We start from the raw sequence: 24,605 nt of genomic DNA, 5'->3' as shown, positions 1-24,605 counted from the left end.
AAGTCAGTGTGCAGTATTAAAGGGTAATCACATAGAGGATACTACCCCTATGCCAAGGGAGTAGGTGATATTTAACAACATCATGAGCTGGGACCAGTGGAGCCTGTCTACCACCATATTAACCCCTTCCAGGCTGATGACGAGCTCAGCTCGTCATGAGCGTAACCTGCCGTGCGCGCATGACGAGCTGAGCTCGTCATGAAACGCGGTAATCTTAAAATTGCCGCGTACAGCGGGAAAAGCCGCCACATCGATGCGGTTAATTGGACTTTTGGGGCATAAAGCGGGTAAGCTGGTCGAGTTCAGACTTAAACGCTACATCACTGAGGTACTTTTGACTTCTGCACAACAAAAGCCTCGATCCGGAAGCCAGGAGTGAATCATGATGAAACCAACGGGCACTGAGCCAATGGTAACTTGAGGCACTACAGAGTCTATGGTACAATCTTCCCACCTAACAGAGACAATAGTGAAGGCGGACTCGACTCTGGAAGAACATTCGGGGTGAATTTTATGTAATTTATAGTTGCCTACTGGACCCTAAAAATGATTTCAATTATTTGAAGCAGTAAAACATGTGGGTCAGTTGCCATGCTCAATGCAAGAGGCACTCATTGCCCCCCCCCAACCCCCCCCCCCCCAAGCAGAGAACAGACCCCCTGGATGCATGATCCTACGGCACTCTAGCATTGGTAAACCTGGATTACACAATTTTGGGGGCAATTATTTTGAAAAGGCTGACGGGGATAGTTTGTTCAATTGTAAATCCACATCAGAATGGGTTAGTGTCATGCAGGAACACTCATTTCAACTTGTGCAGTCAGTTCAACCTGATTGACAACACACGTGGCACTATCCCTTGACTCAGAAATGGCATTTGACTCCCTCAGGTGGCCATGTCCACATGAGGGCACTAATGACACTGGAAGTGGGCCTGATTTTCTAGAAGTGGCTCCAACTTTTGTATACCCAGCTAGTGGCATGGGTTGATGCAACGGACGTTATCTTCATGGCAGCTCCTCTGGCAAATGGAGTTGCAAATTTTAATCTGCACACAAGCAGAGTCTTGAACAGTGCAACAGCCATTATTTTAATGGTGCCCCCTTCTGGCATATGAAGTCTCCGAATTTAATCTGGACACAGGCAGACACATGTTTAGTGGAGCAGATGTTATCTCACATCTCGAGATCCACTCTCCAGGATCCCCCACTGGACCTTGCTCCTTCTAGGCACTCTCCTCCTCCTCCTCATAATGTCCCATGGCCTTGACAATCAGGTAGATGCTGGAGCTCCAGGCAGGACAGGTCTTCATTTCCCTGGGTGTGGCCTCTCACCCATCTGGGAGTCTGGCATGCCTTACTTCCCGGACTTGGTCATACAAGGCAAAACTCTTTTGCTGAACTTCCCTGTATCGGAGTACTGTCCAGGCTGGATGCTTAACAATTGATAATTCTGGAGCTTCTAGCTCTGCTCTTTATAATCCCCTTCCAGACACAGATGTGTTTTAGTGTCCTATGCTTTGAAATTCGTGTTGCAGGGGGTGCCTCCTTTGACGTGTCCATTCTCTGTCTTGACCCTTGCCCAGGAAGCAGTCTGTCACATCACAGGCCATAGAAGTTACTCATTGATCACACCTGAATGTCAGCCTCACTGATATATGACTAATAAAAAAGTAACAAAGGCTGCTAGTCCTACCCTTTATAATTCCCTTACCAGCCCATCTCCACCCTGAGATGTGCACATGCCTGACTGACCAGTGACCTTTTCAGAACCAAAGAGACCTTTTGAAGTGTACAGGAGAGCCTGACTCTCCCATTTGCTTTGGTGTGTGTCCCACCCAGACCTCAGGAATTAAGCAGTCTACAAATCTGTTTGGAGAGCTCCTCCACCTCCACACGACAAATCTGTCTGAGTGGGCTCCTTCACCTCCACACGCTTTCTGCAAGACCCTGGGCTTTCAATATGAAACCCACAGACCTCCATGCATTGCACCACTCACAGACACCGGTACATCACTGCAAGCACACATGCAAACTGCACTACACTACATGCTATCACCTCGCACGCCAAAAGAGATTTAGGCACACATCAGTGGAACTTTATATGATTGGGCCAGTATGCCCCACTTCAGTGACACAGGTAAAAAGGCCTGTTCTTACTAGTATTCATCATTACTAAAACAGTGTATGATGCCACCACGCGGTTGTGCTACTTAACTCTTTGGTAAAGGCAGTAGCCCTTTACCACTAAGGAGGGCAGCGCTTTCGGTGTCCTTCCTAGTCTAAGTAAAACCACAGTCCAAAAGACAGGCCTAGGTCATGGTGTGCACGCATGATCTACGCTCGACCATGACAAAAAATCAGCACCAAAGAGCCACCTATAGTTACAGCAGGGGCACTCAGGACTGCGATGCACATCTGTCATCATGCAAGGGACTTTTCCATCCCAGCAGATGCTGAGCGAGGCACGACCCCACTCATGAGAATGGAATGGAGGTATGACACTTTCAAATACCTAGACATTAATATACATCACAAAAATGAAGACCTCATATAGGTCAATCTGGGTAGGGTCGTAACAGCAATGTGTCCGTTTACCAACTTCTGGACATCACTGCCATTATACCCAATAGGTGGAATAGCAAATTTCAAAGATGTTTGTCCTACCTAGCTTGCTCTTCTTGTTTTGCACCCTACAAGTGAGTGTGCCTGTGTAGTTCCTCAAAGAGCTGAACAAGATAATACCTGATCTAACAAGGGGTCCCAGGAGCAAGATGGTGGTGATACAGAAACTGCAAAACCCACTTGTTCTAGGAGGAGTGGGGGGGGGGGGTAATCATTTATGAGATGTACCATTTGGTGACTCAGCTGCTGTGGGTGACAAAATGGTTTGAACGAGAAGAGGTCTTAGTAGGCCAGCGAGGGGACAAGGTCTTGCACAGGTTGACGACACAAGGGTCGAGTGGGCAGAAAATGCACATTTTGGCAGAGGTATTTAAGTACTGTTGGCAGCGATATGTTAAACAAAAGAACTGTCTTGAGTCCCCTACAGGACCCACTGTAGTTTTGCTTATGTTAGCCTAACTACACACATAATAGGCCGCTTTTGATTTGCACACAATAACACGCTTTTTATGTCACATTATTATTTTCGAAATATGCTGCACATGTTTTATTATTCTGCTTTCTGCTGGGATTCAGTCTGTACATCGTACTAAGCCAAACAACACTGTGCCCTGTTTTTCTCTGCGGTCGGACACTAACACCTAGACATAACAGAGAGATCCAGATACTGTTTTTCTAGCAGATCAAGGGCCAGATGTACAACAGATCTTTGCATGCCCAAATGGGTTTTAGAACCGTTTGCGCATGCAAAAAACCTGTGGCCCATGTACTAACCCTATTTTATGAGTCGCTAATTAAATAGCGACTCGCAAAATAGGGTTAGCGACTCGTGATTAGGAAGGGGCATTCCGAAGGCGTCCCTTCCAAATAGCAAGTCTGAACCCTTTGTAAGAATGTTTTGCGACTGAAATTACGGTTGCAAAATACTCGCAGTTTACCACCCTCTTCAAGAGGGTGGTAAACCATTTAAAAACGGGAAGGGGTCCCCAGGGGACACCTTCCCCTTTGTGAAAGGGTGCACAAACATTTTTTCAGAGAAGGCAGTGGTCCCAGGCACCACTACCTGCCCTTACAAATGAAACAAAAAAGTTTAATTTTATTTTTTTAATGCATTCAGTTTTCCCATAAGGAAAACAGACTGCATTTAAAAAAAACTGCTTTATTTAAAAACAGTCCCAGATATTGAGGTCTGCTGGCCCCAGCGGGCCACCATCCCTGGGAGTGCCAACCATTTCGAATGGAGTCACAAATTACGACAGCCTCAATAATATGCATGAGGCATGCAATTTGCGACCCCATTGGGAAACGCAAACAGTGTCTCAGACACTGTTGTATATTGGCAATTGCAACTCGCAAATTGTGACTCGCAATTGCCAATTGCCAATGGTCATACATCTGGCCCCAAGTCTTGTCATATAATCCAAGACTTGCAGTTCAAACATAGTAGTAAAATGAGGCTTGCAGAGAAAAGGTGCTGAGAGGAATGAGCTATGAGCCTGAGATGTAGACTAACTGATTATGACTCTTAGGTATGGGGTTTGGCACTAATCCCAGAGATCTTTAGTATAATTTTGTATTTACGTAGCCAGAGTAGGCTTAGGCTGATTTGTCATTCATTATGACAGGACTTTTCATTGTGTACAGTTTATTAATTGTGCTAATCACATTATTGACTTGCATATGTCTCCTAATTGAAGCACAGTTTTTGCACGATAGAGCTCATTAGTGTCAATAAATATTGTAAGCTTTCTGCGTGTCTATGTCCTTTTATTGTGGATATGTGTGAGTTGGAGAACAAAAGGTGATGACCAGTTCCTGCGACTCCTGAGAGAATTCTGAGTATTGTGTTCTAGGTTGCTAAATTACTTGTCTCTCTGGAGGGTTAGGAGGGCAGGTAAAGAACTATGGGGCATATTATCAAGACAGGCGATAAAATTATCGCAGTTTTAGCGGCAGAAAACTGCTGCTAAAACTGCAATAATGGGCTTGATAATATGCTATATGGAATTACAAATGAAGCCCATGTTAGATGTCCTTCACATCTAACATGGGCTTCAATTGGCCCATTATCGCCATTTTAGCGGCAATTTTCTGCCGCTAAAATGGCGATAATTTTATTGCCTGTCTTGATAATATGCCCCTATGAGTTAGTCTAGATTTGGGGCCATAGATACTGATATGGTAAGGTGACTGAGTTCCTACATGCTGATGTCCTGTGATCCCCGGCTTAATTCTAATTCTGAGCAGAATCCCAGCAACATGGGGCGAGCAACGTTTGGTCTGGTGCTTATTCACGGAACTGCGGAGTAGTGCTTGTGCATGTCCACAATACCCTTAAACCTACCACCGGAAACATCGGTGGTGTTCGGGGTTAATCCTCAGCAGTCTATAGGAAGTACATAATTATGTTGGTTTTCCAAGCTCGAGAGTTAAAAGGGCTATATACGTTTTTGTGTTTCACTTTGTTTTCCATTCCTCTATATTATGGTAGCACAGTCTGTTGTTATTCCTGTAAATTGCAGATCTGTGGTCCTTGTACATGTAATTCTTCATGAACTTATCAATCTGCGTGTTGCTTTTATCATCATGGTTGAAGCCAACAAAGCTTACCGCTTTGAAGTCTTTTATTCTTGGCTCAATTTTCCAGCTTTTGATTCTAATACAAACACCTTTCATACATACACAACAACTCCAGTGCCAAATCTCTTTAGAGCATATATGCTAATTGAAATACCTCTGTTCTATTAGTAACACCATACTTGGATCCTTGGTGCCCTTCCACATGTAGCTACACCAGTACGTATGGGTCCCCTTAGCAATGAGGGTCGACTTGCCAGCTCTAGCTAGTTACATTTTCCCTTCTTCCTTGGGTGGCCAAGATTGCTGAAGCCCATGCCAATAACACCTTATCCCAAATTCTGAGCTCCCATATTATCCTGGACCCGTCTCAGAACGGTTTTCGGTCGAGCCATAGCACGGAATCAGCCCTGCTAGCCACCACGGAACATCTCCGGACGATCCTGGATGCCGGTCAAAGTGCAGGGCTGATTTTGTTAGATCTCAGCGCAGCCTTTGACACGGTGTCCCATGGCATCCTTCTACATCGTTTAGAGGCTGCAGGGGTCACTGGCACTGCCTTAGAGTGGTTCAGGTCATTCCTGACTGAGAGATCTTTCTGTGTGTCGGCCCCTCCGTTCCTTTCTCAATGCCATTCCATCGGTCAGGGGGTCCCACAGGGCTCAGCATTGAGCCCGTCGTTGTTTAATCTCTATGTACAACCTTTGGTGGATGTCGCAAAAAAATGGGACCTTACGATGGTGTCCTATGCTGATGACACCCAGCTTGTTATCATCTTAGCTAAGGCACCATCTATACCGGCACTAGATTCAGAGACGGGATGACAGCAGTGGCTCAATGGATGGCAGGAAATTGTTTACAACTAAACACGAGTAAAACTGAGGTTTTACTGGTGGGAAAGAATGCTGCCCTCTGGAATGAGCATTGGTGGTCAGCGCATCTTGGTGCTATGCCAATACCTAAAACAGTGGTAAAGAATCTGGGGGTCTGGATGGATTCTACGATCAGTTTCCAGACCCATACAAAGAGAGTCGCTGCCACCTGCATAGGTTTGCTAAAGGGTCTTAACCCTTTCTTGAAATTTTTTGACCCGGTGGTACGACAGCTTATTGTGCAGTCTACCATACTCTCTCGCCTAGACTATGCTAGCTCTCTGCTTTTGGGGCTAATAAAGCAGAGATACAGCGACTTCAACAAGTACAAAACTCTGCAGCCAGAACTCTGGTAGGTCTCCTCCGTTGTTGCCCGGTTGGAGCCATTATCCAAAGGCTGCACTGGCTTCCGATTGATAAGCGGATCCAGTTTAAAGCTCTTTGCCTATCTTTTAAGATTCTAAATTCTGGCAGCCCGGCGTTTCTGGGCAATTTACTGACCCCATATGTGCCCCACCGACAGTTGCGCTCGCTGGGACAGCACATGGTGTCTGTCCCACGGTTCAAACTCTGCCGGGGGAGGAGGGCGCTCTTTCCGGTATCTGGCGGCCAAGCTGTGGAACTCTCTGCCAGTACATATCCATGGTATGGAGGACCTGCTGGCTTTTCGGAAAGCCATTAAAACCTTTCTGTACCTTCAATATAGTGCATGGGCCTAGCTACACCCACAACGACCTTTTCGGGCTGTGTGTGTTTTTTTCAGATTTGGCAATGCCGGGACGCCCCTTTGCTGGGGCAGCTGCGCGCTTTAGAAAACCTACTAACAATAACAATAACAACATGCCTTATCCTGACAAGGCATGTGTTAATCTTTTGCAAACACAAGCTTTAAACAAAGCTCTAGTTACTTTATATAGATGCTTGACACAATATGTTTCATGCCTCTTGTTGTCTTTACCAGCAAGACCTGGTCTGCCAGGCAAAGCCCAGCTGCAGTGATTGTTCATTCAGTTATGGGCAAAACTACCACTAATCGTGAGGAAATGCCATTTTGGATCGCCCAAAAGATCAACCAAATTGAACCTGTGTTTCCCAGTATGGAACCTTGAGACATGCACAGAATACTGACTATATCCTTGCTCCACTGAATGGTTGCTGGATTAGTTGATTGTAACACATGCAGGGCAGTTTTTGCAAGTGTCTATACCATCAGTCATAGTACTCCGTCCATGTCAGTTTTGCTGAATGTATTAAAACAAATAAAGAAAGAATATGGGGCAGCTTGTCAGAACCTCAAAACTAGGTCACATCATTTCAGTACTAAGATGGAATTCAAGGAAGCGCTGTAAGCGCATTTGCCCAGAAAGCAATGGATGGACATTACAGAGCCAGTTATGGAACTCCAAAAAGGCCGCTACTCCCGAGCAAGGGTTAGCGGTCTAGTTGATCCAATTATTCCAGGTGCCTGATTTGACGTGAAGCGCGCGGTTCTAACGAACTGCGCACTTCACCAAGAGAATTTCAGGAGATAGTTGAGTGTTCCGTAGTCTCCGTGAGAATTGAGGTTTGGGCTTGTGCGCCTGCATTTCTCTTGTGTTATCTGAGAGTAAATGCGTGTGCATTAATATTTACAGCGAGCAAGTTGAAGAATCACTCACGAGTAATCCAGTTGTTTTGGAGAGTTTCGAGTCGCCTGTTCTGACAGCGGAATTCAGAGAGTCAACAGCACGTAATTCAAGTGGCCCGTCCTGACAACAGTATCCAGAGAGTCAGCAGCGCGAATAGAGAGAAGAAAGAGATAAGTCGAAAGAAATAAAGAATATCGGATGAAATTATACTTGTAACTGTACATATTGGCATAGAGACTTTCTAATTTGAAGAGAATTTCTTACCTGAGGTTGTAGACAAGAATCCTTGAAGGAGAGAAACGAAAAATATCTACTAAGATATCCTGTAGGAGAGAAAGAAGGACATATAGGAATTAAAGTTTGAGCAGACAGAATGCAATATTGAATAACACTAGATTAGATAATAAAGCTAGTTTTACTAATAAGTAGATAAGGTAGAATACTCATAGGCACATATAATAGTTATTGGAGTTGCTTGTTTAGGATCCACAAGTTACAAGGAGATACTTACTATCAACACTAAAATAATTTGAGGTAAGATGTTACATAAGAACTTTAAGCCATAAGTTATGTAGTCAAGGAGAGAATAGATAATGACCATATGTCTTATAAACAGGTTTCCTCATATCCATAAGTAGAAGAACCTTAAAGAATTCCGAAAGTGAGAAGAGAAGCTAAAGACTCTGGACAAATTGGTAAATAGGGACATATGTAGATTAGAGTAGTGAGTTAGGCAGAGTAGGTATATGATTAATTGTTTCATACTGTACTTCAGGTGTTCTCTGAATAAGAAGTCTGCGGGTCGGACGACATAAGAGAAGCTGAGGAAAAGTTCCAGAGCAGTCTCTTCTGTGTTTGTTATTTTATCCACTCCCCCTTCCCCCTTGGAGGTCCTGGAGAGTCAAGTTTTATAACGGGCTCTGTGGAATCTTTGAGAGGGAGTCAGCTTCTGCTCCTGCGCAAGACTCGGAAGGTAAGAGGCCTTGACACAGCTGCCTCCCTGGATGTAGTCCTAAAACTAATGAGGAATGTTTCTGTAGTGTCCTCAATGAGTCTGTTCAACATTAAAGGCAAAGCAGCATCACTGACTATATGCCAGAGGCTCACAGAGGTTGCACCTGTCAAACGCAAGCTACCTATAATTATTGTTGATGTGTACACATCCTTAGGGTGCAATAATGTTAATGTTATGGTGTGTTTTATATAGCGCTCGGCTACTCCGAGGAGTGTCCCGGCGCTTTAAACCCAAAACGAACAGGGGAGAGAGACAAGGAGGGGAAGAACCTACTGCAAAAATAACCAGGACTTCAAGTCCTTCCTAAAGGCCAACAGGTTAGCATTCCTTCGGAGAGTGACCGTCAGAGTGTTCCAGAGCTGAGGCGCTAAGCGCCTGGAAGAACGACCGCCAACCCGCACTCTTCTTATGACCGGGAACGAGGCCAGGGCCAATGACTCTGACCCCAGTGATCTGGCAGGCTGGTAGAAAGCCAGCCGCCTTTGGATGTATTTAGCTCCGGTCACATGAAGAGCTTTAAAGGCCAAGGTGAGAGCCTTGAAAACAATAACGTTTCCGGATGGGCAGCCAGTGCAGAGTCTGCAAAAGATCGGAAACTCTGGTGCGCCGATGGAGTCCAAAAATGTCACGCGCAGCAGAGTTCTGAACTATTTGCAGGCGCTGGAGAAGGTATTCTGGCAAACCCAAATACAGAATGTTAACGTAGTGAAGGCGAGATCTAATAAGCGCCTGCACCGTGATTTTCCTGTGTGTCAGCGAGAGAAGTGGGAGAAATTTGCGAAGCATCTTGAGAAGGCCGAAGCATCTTCCTGTGAGGCCGAGAATTTGGGGCTTCAAAGACAGATCGTTATCAATCTTTATCCCAAGGTTCTTTGCCGTCGTGGAGGCAGCCGAGGGAGGAAACATATACTCAGGCCACCAGGACTGCCAGATGGGATCCAACCTACAGCCAAAGAAAAGCACCTCGGATTTATCCGAGTTACACTTGAGGCTGTGCTGCTGGAACCATTTAAACACAGCCCCAAGTCAGCCTCTAATGCTCTCCCCATCGAAATCAGCCCCCTTCCCACATGTGAAGAGGAGCTGAGTATCGTCGGCATATTACAGGATCTGGGCCCCAAAGGACTCCGCCAGTGCCGCCAAAGGGGACATGAAGATATTAAAAAGAGTCGGGCTCAAAATAGACCCCTGCGGGACTCCCACCTCCAATGGCGGCACCGCGGCGGAGAAAGGGGGGGCCCAGACCGTCTGACACCGGCCCGCTAGGAAGGATCTAAACCAGCTGTGCACCGTCCCCCACAGACCGATCACATTAGGTCTGACAAGGAGACCCTCATGGGGGACGGTGTCAAATGTCGCCGATAGGTCGAGCATTACCAGCATGGCCTTGCCTCCTGCATCCAGTACCTCCTTGATAGCTTCTGTAACTTCCAGCAGCGCAGTCTCAGTGCTCAGATTGGTACGAAAGCCTGACTGCGTGCTGTGTAGAAGGTTGTTATTCTCAAGGAAATTAGAGAGAGAAGTCTGTACATGTTTCTCAACTACTTTGGCAAGGGCTGGCAGAAGGGAGACAGGCCTATAATTGGCATACACCTCCGGGTCCAAGTTGGGCTTTTTCAACAACGGTATGACAAGGGCTTGCTTCCAGGCTGGAGGGACCACTCCAGAGCTGAGAGAAAGACTCAGCACGGGGTTGATGATAGGATTTATTACTGCCGCCATTCTCGCAAAAACTTTTGCTGGACACGGATCCAGAGGGGAACCTGACTTTAGTTTGGATATGATATCCAGAGATGTTGCAACAGACATAGGGGGAAATTCCGAGAGAGTGGGCTCCACATTAGCTAAAGGGCCAGACAGGATACTGGCGCCTGGGGATGCCCCTACCCCGGCCGCCGAGAAAGAATCTTGAATGGTCTTGATTTTGCTCGTAAAGAAATTGGCTAAAGAGGTCACCCAGGATTCCAAGTGTGCGCCCGATGGAGTACTGGTTTTAGGAGAAGTGAATTCACGCACTATAGAAAATATCTCCTTGCTGGTATTAGCGGCTGCCTCAATTCTCCTGGAGAAGTAGGCTTTCTTTTCAGTCAGAATGTCATGATGGTAAGATTTAATGGCAGCCCTATATGCCAACTTCGCAGTAGCGTCATACTGAAGGCGCCAGGATCTTTCTGCGGCCTTACATTGTCGCTGCGAAAAAGCCAAAGCTTCAGTAAACCAGGGGGCAGAGGCTCGACTGGCAGATTTACGGGAAAAGGTCACAGGAGCAAGTTCATCTAACCTATCCGTGAGCCATGTCTGTAAAGAATCCAAATCCCCCTCTAAAATGCCAGACAGCGGCAAGGATGGCATAGACAAGTTTGGGCCAACATCTCCGAGGTGACTCGGTGATAAGCCCGAAGGGCCTGACAAGACCTCCTAGGGATGTTACTCACTGGCTTGTTAGCACAAAAAATATGAAAATGGACTATAAAATGATCGGACCATAACACTGGTGTAGGGGGGGCAATATCGACAGGCAAGGTCGAAAACACTTGATCAAGCGTATGGCCTTTAATATGGGAGGGTACAGATAGATAGGGAGAAAGACCTAAGGGGAGGGTGATGTCCAGGATCTTAATAGTATCCACATCCGACTCGATATCCATATGGATGTTGAAGTCCCCCAATATTATACAGTGCTTAGCTTTCAGGCACAGAGTAGATACCACAGCATACAGCTCTTCAAAGAAAGAGCCGGTGGGACCCGGTGGCCTGTAAATCAGTAGCCCTGTACAGGACTGGTGCGGTGACATAGATATGGAGAAGCCCAGAGATTCACACCCAGCAATTACATCCGTAGGAATGATGGAACATGTGACACCTCTCTTCACCACAATCGCCACACCCCCACCCCTGCCCTTAACCCTATCCTGCCTAAAAATAACATAATTGGGGGGGATTGCAGTAGCTATGTCAGGGTTAGAAAATTCACCCAGCCACGTCTCAGTGAGAAATAAACACAGCGGTCCCTCTGTTACCAAAAGCTCATGAATGTCTAAGGCATGTTTGCTCAACGATCTTGTATTTAATAGCAGACAAGAATGCTTGATGGAAAAAGCACGAGCGGTAGAAACGGGGGCGTTGCCCGGGAGCCAACCACAACCCGGGCATCGCCTCTTACCGTTATGCCGCCCAGGAAAAACCGAGTAGCAATGGCTCGCTTTTTTCCTAAGAGAGAGCAGCTCAGATGCCATGTAAGTCAGCATGGTGCTGCCGCCCTGTAGACAAGAATCCAGGACCTGCACGGCCGCACCCGTCCGCATCCGAGATGCTGACGGGCGCAGACGGGCTTTCCTTCGGTGCTCCTTAGGCGCGAAGGAGGCGCGCCCGCAAGCGCGACCGTTGCGCGGTGGGGAGAGGCTCTACATTTATGCCGTCTCCTCCAAGAGCCAGCGCACCACTAGTCCGCCAACCAGCGTGCCTAGCTCCCCCTAAGATGGCCACTCCCCAAACACTCCTCCTACATGTACCAAAAACCCCCACGGCGCCTAATCGGCCGAGAGGATACGGGACAGCGAAGATTTATCCTGCATGGCACCACACGTGCAAGCCGGCAGCAAAGGAGGACTGCGGAGGATTAGGAGAGGAGAAAGCTAGAACGAGATGTTACCCGGCAACCGCCTCAGGTAACGAACAAGAAATTAGATTAGGCCAAAGTACACAGTAAAAACAACAGTACCACTAAAAAGCGGAGCGCTAGCAATCAGCGCGCCACGCGCATACTTTAATAAAAAGGCAGTTGAAGATGGAGGCTTGTAGTCAGCAGCACAATTCCCCACTCGCTCGCACCCAGCGTTCGCCTTAGGCAAAGCGAAGTAGGGTCAAAGGTCTGACCAGGGTTGTCAGTTACCTCAGATTTATGCCGTCTCCTCCAAGAGCAAGCGCACCACTAGTCCGCCGACCAGCGTGCCTAGCTCCCCCCAAGATGGCCACTCCCCAAACACTCCTCCTACATGTACCAAAACCCCCCACGGCGCCTAATCGGCCGAGAGGATGAGAGACAGCAAAGATTTTTCCTGCACGGTACCACACGTGCAAGCCGGCAGCAAAGGAGGACTGCGGAGGATTAGGAGAGGAGGAAGCTAGAATGAGATGTTACCCGGCAACCGCCTCAGGTAACGAACAAGAAATTAGATTAGGCCAAAGTACACAGTAAAAACAACAGTACCACTAAAAAGCGGAGCGCTAGCAATCAGCACGCCACACGCATACTTTAATAAAAAGGCAGTTGAAGATGGAGGCTTGTAGTCAGCAGCACAATTCCCCACTCGCTCACACCCAGCGTTCGCCTTAGGCAAAGCGAAGTAGGGTCAAAGGTATAATAACCAACTAAACAAACTCTTGACAAACCTAGTACCGACAAGGAAGCTAAGCAACCCTGTGAGTTTATCAAAAAAAAAGATGGGATAAATCTAAACAGCAACTGAAAGATAAACCTCATGGAGTTTCTACACCCCGGAACCTTCAGAGAAATGCTACGATTTTTGTGATAGCAGAGTTCTGATGCACATTTTCCCCGTTCCTTACAGGACTCATCAGACAAACAATACGAGAAAAGATGTAGACTTGAGATCAGGCAAGTAGAGTATGTGACACCAAAAAGGAGCTCAAAACGTCTTTCTGACTTAATAATAAAGAAGAAGAATAGGACTCCATTCAATGCTAAATTTCAGAAAAAGAAGGTTGCGGCCATTACTTCAAAATATGCCACTAACTCTGAGAACCCACCTCCTGAACAGGAGTTGGGTAGTGACTCCCCGCGACAGCACAACAGAAGTCACCATAGTGAGTAAGAACCTCCAGGAGGGTCTGGCAGCATGAGCAACTGATACATTTGTTACAGTTGAAACCCCAGAGAGGCGCCTAGCCCCTCCAGATAGGTTATATGACATGCATGTACAAATTGAGGGTGATATACCCCGCGCCATTAAAGACATTTTCTGGGAATACTTGGCTCTGTCTTATAACATCCTTTTAGCAGAGGTCGACTAGCCCCTACTTTCTGTTCGAACATCCCCACAAGGTGTGGATGTGATACTTAGTTCATTTTCTGCCATTGTCCCTAACGCAGTTAAACACGCTTACGCTGCAGAATGGGCTTGCCTCTTACACAAGCCCCGGTTTTATACTGCAATCATGTGGGCTAAAATAATGACTCTCCTTATCACGTAAAACCAATTAGGATCAGCCCGCAAGTGCAACCTTGTACCCCATTAAACGAGATGTTTAAGCACCAGTTAGAGAAATACTCTCCCAAAATGAGCACCAGGGTCTAACTGAACCCTCTCTCAAATAAATAATAATCCTCTTTTTCCTGTTTTGAAACTGGATCATTCATATCCTATAGTCTTTGACCACAGATGTTTAAACAGTCATGCACACACATTTGCACTACAAAATACACACAGGTTGACACTAATCAAGAATATATAGTTCATAAAGAATACAAAACCACCATGGATATCTACAACAGTTTTTTCAGCCAGAACATAACTCCTGAAAGCAGCGATTGGACAGCGTTTTCTGCTTTAGGATTTCAGCATTGCTTTACTTGTTTGGCCATGGGCTATAAGAACAGTTGAGGGCTTTTTACTGCCTGTAAAGTGTCAATTCTCCATGATATTGACCCAGACGCTTTATCCTATGTAGATGATATATTTCTTACAGAAGATGAGTTAAAGTTGGCCAGAGTTGCCTGCATCATTTTAGGGATCACTGTCTTTGGTTACAAATTTAACTTTAAGAAATAGCATATTGCATTTCTCAGTATCCTTTTCTTGGTATATGAACACATGCATGGCAGTGAGAGTCTTGCGCCTCTTTGTTTGGAGAAATGTGCACAATTGCAACCTCCAAATACATTAAAGAAATTACAGTCTCTGCTAGGCTTTCTTAATTTTGACAGATTGATTATGCTGAATGCGTCAAATCACTTTATGAATCTATCTAAACTGATTTTCTACCTCACTTTGGACATCTGACACACTTAGATCATTACAATCTGACTTACTTGCCACACGTCACGTACATACACATGTAAATACCACAAACCTAGTCAACCGGGTTTTCCCGGATGCAGTTGGACTTACTTATATCACTTTTAATGAAGGTGAAACAGTGCAGTTGGCATATAAATCACAATTATATTCCAGTGTAGAAATGCGTTTTGTTTCCATTGAAAAAATACTGACTGCTGCGCAGCAGACTATCCTTAAAGAATGGCCACTTGCACAATGGAAACACATCATTGTCGTTTCTCCCATGCCAGCCTTAGAGGCTGTCACAAAAGCTAGCATTCCCAACGCTGAAGTCCTGAATCCTAGATGGATACAGTGGGCAACATCCTTAACAGCTGTTGATGTAGACTTCCCCTTTGACCCATCTTTAAAGACTCAAAAATACCTGCAGTATGAGGATGTGTACCCATGCCTACTTCTGTCTTACCGCTAGAACAGTATAACTACATTGTTTATACTGATGGTTCAGTCCATCCTGCTAAAGTTTCTAAATAGCAACACTCATTGGCATGCACCACTGTTGTTGGAGTGAGGGTTGACGGCAACTTCCATCCACAAAAAATTCACACCAAATCCTGGGGGTCTGCACTGTGCAGTTCGCTAAACATAAAGCTTTGCTTCTTGCACTTGAACATATGGACCCAAATTCCCACACTTATTGTGTATGATTTGTATTACTGTGTACAACCCTTAATGATAATTTACATTACAGGAAACAGAATGGATTAAAATATTCTAATGGCAACACAATTAAGCATAAAAAGTTTTTGGTTAAGGTGGAGGAACTCGAAGACAGGCTGCTACAGACTTATGTTATACATATGTTGATTCGTCAGCGTGTGAGATCGCACATTGTAGGGAATTCTCTGGTGGATAAAACTGCCAATTCTGCAGTTGCGACTGCTACTGTTGCTGAAATTACTCGTTCTAAAACAAGGATAGATAGTGATATCTTGGCTGTTATTAATGCAAATAAAGACGGCACACCTTTACATAGAGGCTTTCCTTTTGAATATTCCTACCACTTGAGTGAACACAATATTCCCTTTGTAACGATTCCAAGGGTTGGCGATCGATTGTTACCCAACCAAGATCACTGGATAGCTTTAGTGATAGCTGAGCATGAAGGTGGTGCTTCTGCACCTGCTGGTGTGGGGGCCACTGTTTCACTGTTACAGCAATGTTATTGGTGGCACAATTTGTACCAATAGGCAAAAAAATATGTCCTATATTGTGACATCTGTTAATAACACATCAGCCCTTTGGCTATGTTTATCTGGACGATTGCGGACCACTGATTTTGAATACTGCATTTAAATTTATTTTAGTTGCAGTTGATTGATGCTCCAGGTTCCTCTGGGTTTGGCCACAGTGCCCAGCTGATGCTCAATCTGTTATTAAAGACATGTGAGTCTTTATCAGGACACATGTATGTGGTACACTCCAATCGGACCAGGGCCCGACCTTTGCTTCAAAAGCTTATCAAGATTCTATGGCTTCCCTCGTGGACAAGTGCATTATTCTTCTCCATACCGGCCCAAGTGAAATTCTGTTGTGAAAAGGATGAACCGTGACTTTAAGCAATCCTTAACAGCTAGGGTATTAGGTAAGGGGTGTAGTTAGATCCATCACCTTTATGGCATTCAGAGGGCATTAAATGGCCTCCCCAAAAGAACTCTGGTGGCCGGACCCCATACGAAGTTCTCTTTGGCATCAAAATGTACATTCCAGAACTTGATGGTCCAGACATTGTGGCAGCAGCCACACCCTTTGACATAGATAATCTTTGCACTGTCTAAAAGGATCTACAAGACTTCTGTGACACCAATTCCATTGAGCAGTTGAAAGCATCTGTCTCTGCAAGCATCTAAAAGAAACCAGCACCTACTCTTGGTACCATACAGGAAATTCCTCTGCAGCTAATGACTCACACGAAGCTGTTTCTCCCCAGCTGGGGGGGCATGGAGAATGTACCACAGTTGATCCTTACATCCACATCTAGCAACTTGACTGCAGTGAGTACTGCCATAACTATAGCATTTTCTACAACAAATGTTGTGTATATAGATCCACCTGCTTTGGATTTACCTCTTCTGGATTCTTCTAGTCCTGTTGCAGTAACTGATCCACCATGTGGAGATCTTAAGTAGTAGGCCAAGAGGAGTCCTTGATAGTTCCAACTCTACTCTTGGTACCATACAAGAAATTCCTCTGCAGCTAAAGACTCACACCAAAGTTGTTTCTCGCCAGCTGGGGTTGGGGGTGGGGGGAAGGGGGGCAGAGAAAACACCACCACAGTTGATCCCTGCATCCGCACCTAGCAACTCGACTGCAGTGAGGACTGCCATAACTACAGCATTTTCTACAGCCAATGTTGTGTATATAGATCCACCTGCTTTGGATTTACTTCTTCTGGATCTTCTAGTCTTGTTGCAGTACCTGATCTACCAGTTTTTCAACTAACGGATTCTGGGTATTATATAGATCGAGATGACAGTTCTTTTGTTTTTGACACTCCTCCATTAAGGAGCTGTGTTTTTATTTCATGGCTGAAACACACCAACCTGGTCCCACCTTGGATATATGTTTGGATTACACTTTCCTTGATTCTTCTATTTTTGTGGATTTGATTTGTGATGTTTTTTTTCTTATTTATTAATGGCCATTATCTACCAGAACGCTCTGCACAGAACTGGTCAATGGGATGTTGGCCCCACATTCATCAACACATAAACTTAAAAGAGACTAGTCCCTCATGAACATTTCTGCTGTTCTTGTGACTGATGGAATTGTTTGGCATAAAGTTCCTTTTGATATATTTGGTCCTACAGAGACCCTGCAGATACCATACGTGTTTATGGTTTCTATGGCTGATGTAACAGTACCTGAGCTACGTTCAGGGGATTGGTATATTGCAACTGTAAACTTCATGCACTCAAAGATGAAATATTATACTGAATTTGCACATTGTGAGAAGTTGGCCTGGCATATGCTGTCCACTGCAACCAGTTTGAACTGGGCTATGCATAGGGACACCAAATTTGCCCTCAGTGCAGACTTCAAAGCCCTCTTGGAGTGCTCCCACCCAGCCCCAATACACTAAAGCCTGTCTGCAAGGTGGTGACACCTCCCTGTGACAGGAAACCTATTGTCCAGGCCTCCCCTGCCAGAGTTTCGTCCAGCAGCAGGAGGCCAGACTTGTGATGCCAAGGCTCTTTTAAACTGGTACTGGGTGTACCGGTGGGTACATGTCTTTCCCTCTAGAAGGGTGGTATCATACCACCGTGGCCAGAACTGGCGGGGGGGTATGATTTCAAACTTAATAATTAGAGACATAAATCCTAAACATGATACCAACATTGTTTTTAATCACAATGTGTAAGTACATTTCATTACATGTATTAATAATAGGCAACATTTCAACTTATTTAGAGCCCCAAGTGGTAAGGGGTGAGGGAGGTGGTAGTGTAGGAAGGAGTGTGAGGTAATCAAAAAAGTGACATAGCAATGGTCAAACGACCTTAGATTACAATGCAATGGTTAAATCAACAGAATATAGACCAAAGGTTCAAGTTCATTACATATGCATCATGCTGCCGAAAAAAATTACAATCAATGAAATATATGGAAGGAAGCTGAATATAATGAGGCTGTCGACGTTTTGACCCACAGATAATTGCAGGCAACTGATGGTGCCTTGCTAGGGGGTCTTCATCAGGACAGGGGTAGGGGCGTGTTACCTAAACAGAGGGTAGATGATTAGATTGGCATCAGTCAAAAATGACATTGGTCAAAAATGATCCATCTTATTCTAAAAACAACAACAATGGTTGAAAGGCTAAATTACCATGAGGTGTGTAGCACTCGAATCATGGTAAAAGGTATCTCATGAATGGGTGAGGAACATCGTAGCGTCCTACCGAGGGAACAAGAGATAATTCATTAAAAACGCATCATAAGCAGATGCGAGAAAGTAATTGGGTCGTTCAGATGCTGGAAGGCAAACTTACAAGTTAACTCAGGGTCATGGATAGACTCGGCGTCATACGGTCTGAGAGATGTAATTCTCTGTAGGAGTAAGCAGACAGAACCGTGTGGAGTTAGCCATGAAAGGACTTGCAATGCAGAAGAGAATACGAGAATAACACAGAAACGGGAGGTGTGCCCTCACATTTAATGCTTACAGAATGGGCTTCACAGATCCCGCCGACAGATCGGGAATCTAAAAAACAACAGCAGAAAGGCCGAAGGCCCGTGGGGCATTAGATCCTGGTCCCAGTTGGTTGCCATGTATGTTAAAGCAATGGTACATCGAGCTAGGGCTCTGTTTACCTGGAATGCTGAGTCGGAAGAAGTATCACATAGATCCCGCCGGATTACTGATCGGGGATCTGAAAAGACACAAAAGCCCGGGGGCCAACAGAGCATAATGGGCTGCTCTACGTGGGATTCTCAGGCAAATTGGCGTAGTTGCATGCATGCAGGTTTACCTGATAGACGGGAAAGATTTTCGAACGACGCGGTCCACAGTAGCGGCTGGCCAAAGGCTAAATCCCTGTATCTAAGCAACCACGGTCCCGTGGCCCGGGAAGTGGGCCAACCGCAATGAAAAAAAGGCTCACATAGTGGAACCCAGCTCACGAGTTGGGTCCACGTTGCTAAGTTATGTGGGACACAGTTTACGCACATGGGCATAGTCAACTTGTGGCAAAATGAACTTCAATCGTAAAGCGTGTCTAAAAAAGATAGTATACATAGGGGAACAACATTCATATAATCAATTCCCATGACAGTATGTTACATACAGATACAGTGACTCACAGAAGGTAAAATAGCATGAATGTTATAAGTACTACAAGATCCTGCGTACCAATCCAACATGATGGTAAAAGACAAAATCGGTGTTGCATGGTATTAATAACATATAATGAAATTACATCTATGCAGAGAAAACATGCATGATTTGGTGGAAAAAAATATAATTGGTCTCAAACAATGCAAATTAAGTTATCAAGCATGACCATAAGGAGCCATTAAAAAATGCATGTTATAAGGTATTCATGATAAAAGGAAGTTCTCTAGATAGAAAATTTATTAAGTACATGGAATTGAGTTTAACTAAGTGTGGCTATTTGCACAAACGTGCTGTCATTCTCATTTAGACCATGTTGCACGGAGTCAAATAGGTACATCCATTTAGACTCACAGATGTTGAGTATGTTGCCAATGTTGCCACACCTGGGTCCGAGTGTGACCTTTTCTAGAATGAACCATTTAAGGCTATCTGGTGAGTGGTTTGCTGTTGTAAAGTGGTCTGCTTATTCCTACAGAGAATTACATCTCTCAGATCGTATGACGCCGAGTCTATCCATGACCCTGAGTTTGACTTCCAGCATCTGAATGACCCAATTACTTTCTCGCATCTGCTTATGATGCGTTTTTAATTAATTTTCTCTTATTCCCTCGGTAGGACGCTACGATGTTCCTCACCCATTCATGAGATACCTTTTAACATGATTCGAGTACTACACACCTCATGGTAATTTAGTCTTTCAACCATTGTTGTTGTTTTTAGAATAAGATGGATCATTTTTGACCGATGTCATTTTGACCGATGTCAATCTAATCATCTACCCTCTGTTTAGGAAACACACCCCTACCCCCGTCCTTATGAAGACCCCCTAGCAAGTCACCATCCTTTGCCTGCAATTATCTGTGGGTCGAAACGTCGACAGCCTCATTATATTCAGCTTCCTCCCATATATTTCATTGATTGGATTTTTTTCGGAAGCATGATGCATATGTAATAAACTTGAACCGTTGGTCTATATTCTGTTGATTTAACCATTGCATTGTAAACTAAGGTTGTTTGACCATTGCTATGTCACTTTTTTGATTACCTCACACTCCTTCCTACACTACCACCTACCCCACCCCTTCCCACTTGGGGCACTAAATACGTTGAAATTTTGCCCATTATTAATACATGTGACGAAATGTACTTACACATTGTGATTAAAAACAATGTTGGTATCATGTTTAGGATTTATGTCTCTAATTATTAAGTTTGTATACTCTTTCTAATCCTTTTCGTTCTGGGACCCTTCTCTCTTGCACTACATATTCACCCAGGTCGCAGTGACTATATTTGGATATAACCCGTGTTTCTGTAACCCAGCTCATGCATGGGCACCCTCTCATACAAAACCCAGCACCCTGCCTTCAGGATTGATAAGGCCTGCCACAGGGGTGACTGACAGGTTTATATTTGTAGTGATTTAAGGTAGAAATAGGGAACCTATATCTAAGTAAGGGGTGGTGCATACACCACCTTACACAGGCTGCAGTAGCAGACCTGTGGTGTAATTTTGGAAGGCTTCCCAGGGGTGGCATTATACATGCTTCAGCCCCTGGTAAGCCTTTTGGGGTATCTATGCCCTTGGTACCTAAGCTACTGTATACTAGGAACTCATATGGGTAAGCCAGTAACCAAACTGGAGTGTACCTAAAGTACTTGCAATTATTTTAAAGAGGAAGCAGCTAGGTTGGGGTCCTGGATAGCAGAGCATCCCCCAGACTAAAGTCGAAAAACACTGAAACAGCAGCAAAAAATGGGGGTAAACATAAGAAGCAGATCCTACTCTCCTACACAACCCCTCCCCCCCAAACACAGAGACATTAAACTAACCTTGACCAGTTGAGTCTTCATGTTCTAAGTGGAAATATCTGGAGAGTCCATCTGCATTGGCATGGTTACTCCCAGGTCTATGTTCCACTGTATAGTTCATCCCCTGTAGGGAAATGGACCACTTCAAAAGTTTTGGGTTTTCACCCTTCATCTGTTTTAGCCATTAGAGGGGCTTATGGTCTGTCTGAACAGTAAAGTGAGTGCTAACCAAGTATGGCCTCAGCTTCGTCAGAGTCCAAACCACAGCAAAGGCCTCCCTCTCAATGGCTGACCAACGTTTCTCTCTAGGGGTCAGCCTTCTGCTAATAAAAGCTACTGGCTGTTCCTGACCTTCATCATTCAATTGTGATAATACAGCTCCTACCCCAACTCAGATGCCTCTGTTTCGACAATGATTTCTTTGGAGTAGTTAGGACTTTGCAGAATGGGAGCAGGGCACATGGCCTGCTTCGGGTCATCAAATGCCTTTTGACAGCTAACTGTCCACTGAACTTTCGTTGGCATTCTTTTGGAAGTTAAGTCATTCAGGGGTGTCACAATGGATCCATTCCATACCCCTTGACAAATCTTCTGTAGTACCCAGTCAGGCCCAAGAAAGCTCTGACCTGAGTCTGGGTAGTTGGAGCAACCCAGTCCTTGATGGTCTGGATTTTGCTCTGCAATTGTTGAACCTGGCCTCCACCCACTAGGTGGCCCAGGTACACAACCTGACTCTGCCCTATCTGGCAATTAGAAGCTTGATAGTTAGGCCTGCTTTCTGCAGGACCTCCAAAACATTCATCAGGTGGACCAGGTGATCCTCCCAGGTGGAGCTAAAGACAGCAATATCATCTCAATATGCTGCACTTTAGTCTTCCAGGCCTGTTAGGACTTTGTTCACCAACCTTTTGAAAAGTGGCAGGTGCATTCTTCAAACCAAAGGGCATCACCACACATTGGTAATGCCCACTAGGGGTAGAAATGCTGTCTTTGGCTTTGCATCATCAGCCAGTAGCCAGCTGTCCGATCAAATGTGCTCAGAAACTTGGCTGAGGCCAAAGTGTCTATTAGCTCATCTGCTCCTGGTATTGGAATGGCATCAGTCCTAGTGACTGCATTGAGACCCCTGTAGTCGACACAAAACCTCATCTCTGTCTTACCACCCTGGGTGTGAGGTTTGGGCACCAAGGGCTATCTGAGGGTTCAATAACGCCCAAATCCAACATCTTCTCAACTTCAGTCCTGATACAGTTCCTGACATGGTCAGGTTGCCTGTAAATCTTATTTTTAGCAAGCAGACTGTCCCTAGTGTCCACTTCATGAGTGCGAGTGCACCAGGTAGTCTAACTTGGAGTCAGAGAGAACATATGTCTATACTGATTGAGCACCTGTCTACAATCAGCTTGCAGCTGGGTAGTGAGGCTTTCTGCCAAGGCCACACCATTCACTGACCCATCATCAGGGTTCTGTGATAGCAGGTCAGGGAGTGGATCACTCGCTTCCTCCTTTCCCTCATCAGTAGCCATGCGCAAGCCCATGTCTGCCCTGTCAACATATGGTTTCAGTCTGTTGACATGGAGCACCCTATGGGGGCTCCTGGGAGTTCCCAGGTCTCCCAAATAGGTAACCTCTCCCATCTGTTCAACAATTATATGGGGGCCACTCCACTTGTCCCGGAGGGCTGCTGGGGCCACAGGATCCAACACCCACACCTTCTGTCCTGGCTGGTAAACAGTCAGCACAGCCTTTTAGTCATGCCAGACCTTTTGCAATTCCTGGCTAGCCTCAAGGTTTTTAGTTGCCTTTTTCATATACTCTGCCATCCTGGAGCGGAGACCAAGTACATAGTCCACTATGTCCTGTTTAGGGGGTTTGAGAGGTAACTCCCATCCCTCCTTCACCAGTCACAATGAACCCCTAACAGGATGTCCAAACAAAAGTTCAAAAGGGCTGTAACCAAACCCCTTTTGAATCTCTCAACTAAACCATTGCATTGTTGGTGATAGAGTGTGGTGAATTTGTAATTCACTCCACACTCCTTCTACATTGCAGTCAAGTAACTAGACACGAAGGGGCATATCAGTAACAACCAGCGATAATTATCGCTAAGCGCGCTTACAGCTAGGATAATTATCGCCGGCTATTGCTGGATTTTATTGTGGAGATAGCGCGCTATCAGCGACCCTTATCTCCAAAGCGATAAAAATTCCGGAGTTAGCTGCCAAATTTGCGATTATCGCTGTAATTCCAGCGATAATCGCACAACAATTGGCGATACCTTGTTGATAGGGCAGGACAGACTTAACCATTATATCCACCTTCCATTGGATATAATGGCTAAGTCAGATTGAAAGCAGGTGTAAGAAAAGTAGCGATAAGCACGGTTAGTGCTACTTTTCTTATCGCCATGCAAGTTAGCGGGAGGTTTGTTGATAGGAGAAATGTCGGTTAGTGACATGTCTTACGTTATTTCTGGGCGGAACGCTCACTTTGCATCTCATTAGGGATGCAAAGCTGGGCGTTGAGGGACAGGGCGCTAAGGCAAGGATTCACGCGATAGCGTGACCTTGCTGATAGGGCGTTAAGATTATCACAGATTTAGCGGCAAAAAGTGCTGCTGAAGCAGCGATACTGCCCTTGATGATATGCCCCTAAGTTGGTACCTCTGTCTGATACTACCTCCTTCGGAGAACCAACCCTTGAAAATACTCCCAAGAGGGCCCTTGCCACCACAGGTGGTCCTAAGTGGAATGGCTATTGGGTACCTAATGGCAAGGTCCCACCACCAGGATAAATCTGTGCCTAGAGGCTGTCTGAGGATCCATCGGACCAACTATATCAATCTCACTCTTTCAAAAGGAACACCCACCACAGGTATGGGTATCAGGGGGGCCTTTGTTGCACCACCTGCCTTACCACTGGCTTGACAGGTGACAGAGGAGAAACAAAACTCCTTGGTGTCTTCAGACATGTGGGGCGTTGAAAGTGAGGGACAATCCTGTCCCAAGTCTTGTTTTGGCCCAAGTGACCTGCTAAGGCAATATCATGGGCTAGTGTTAATAGGAAGCCCCTGAACTTCAGACGTATAACCAACCTCCTGGAGGCACCAGGCTTGGGGTCTCTACTCTCTGAATACAGGACTCCATCATCCCAATATATCTTA

The 24,605-nt window shown here is 45.4% G+C and overlaps 1 long non-coding RNA gene across 2 annotated transcripts in view; it reads right to left on the bottom strand.

Moving 5' to 3' along the window:
* Window positions 1-7,730: 7,730 nt before the first annotated feature.
* LOC144774846 (uncharacterized) overlaps window positions 7,731-24,605 on the bottom strand; it is a 247,098-nt gene continuing 230,223 nt past the window's right edge. For both annotated transcript variants that reach the window (XR_013600534.1, XR_013600533.1), the window contains exons 3-4: window positions 7,966-8,024; window positions 7,731-7,821 (exon numbers count right to left, since the gene is read on the bottom strand). This is a non-coding gene — a long non-coding RNA (uncharacterized LOC144774846). The remainder of the gene's footprint in view (window positions 7,822-7,965; window positions 8,025-24,605) is intronic.

This window comes from Lissotriton helveticus, chromosome 1_1 (genome assembly GCF_964261635.1).
Source record: "Lissotriton helveticus chromosome 1_1, aLisHel1.1, whole genome shotgun sequence".
NCBI lineage: Eukaryota > Metazoa > Chordata > Amphibia > Caudata > Salamandridae > Lissotriton > Lissotriton helveticus.
This window is presented reverse-complemented; position numbering and strand designations above follow the sequence as displayed.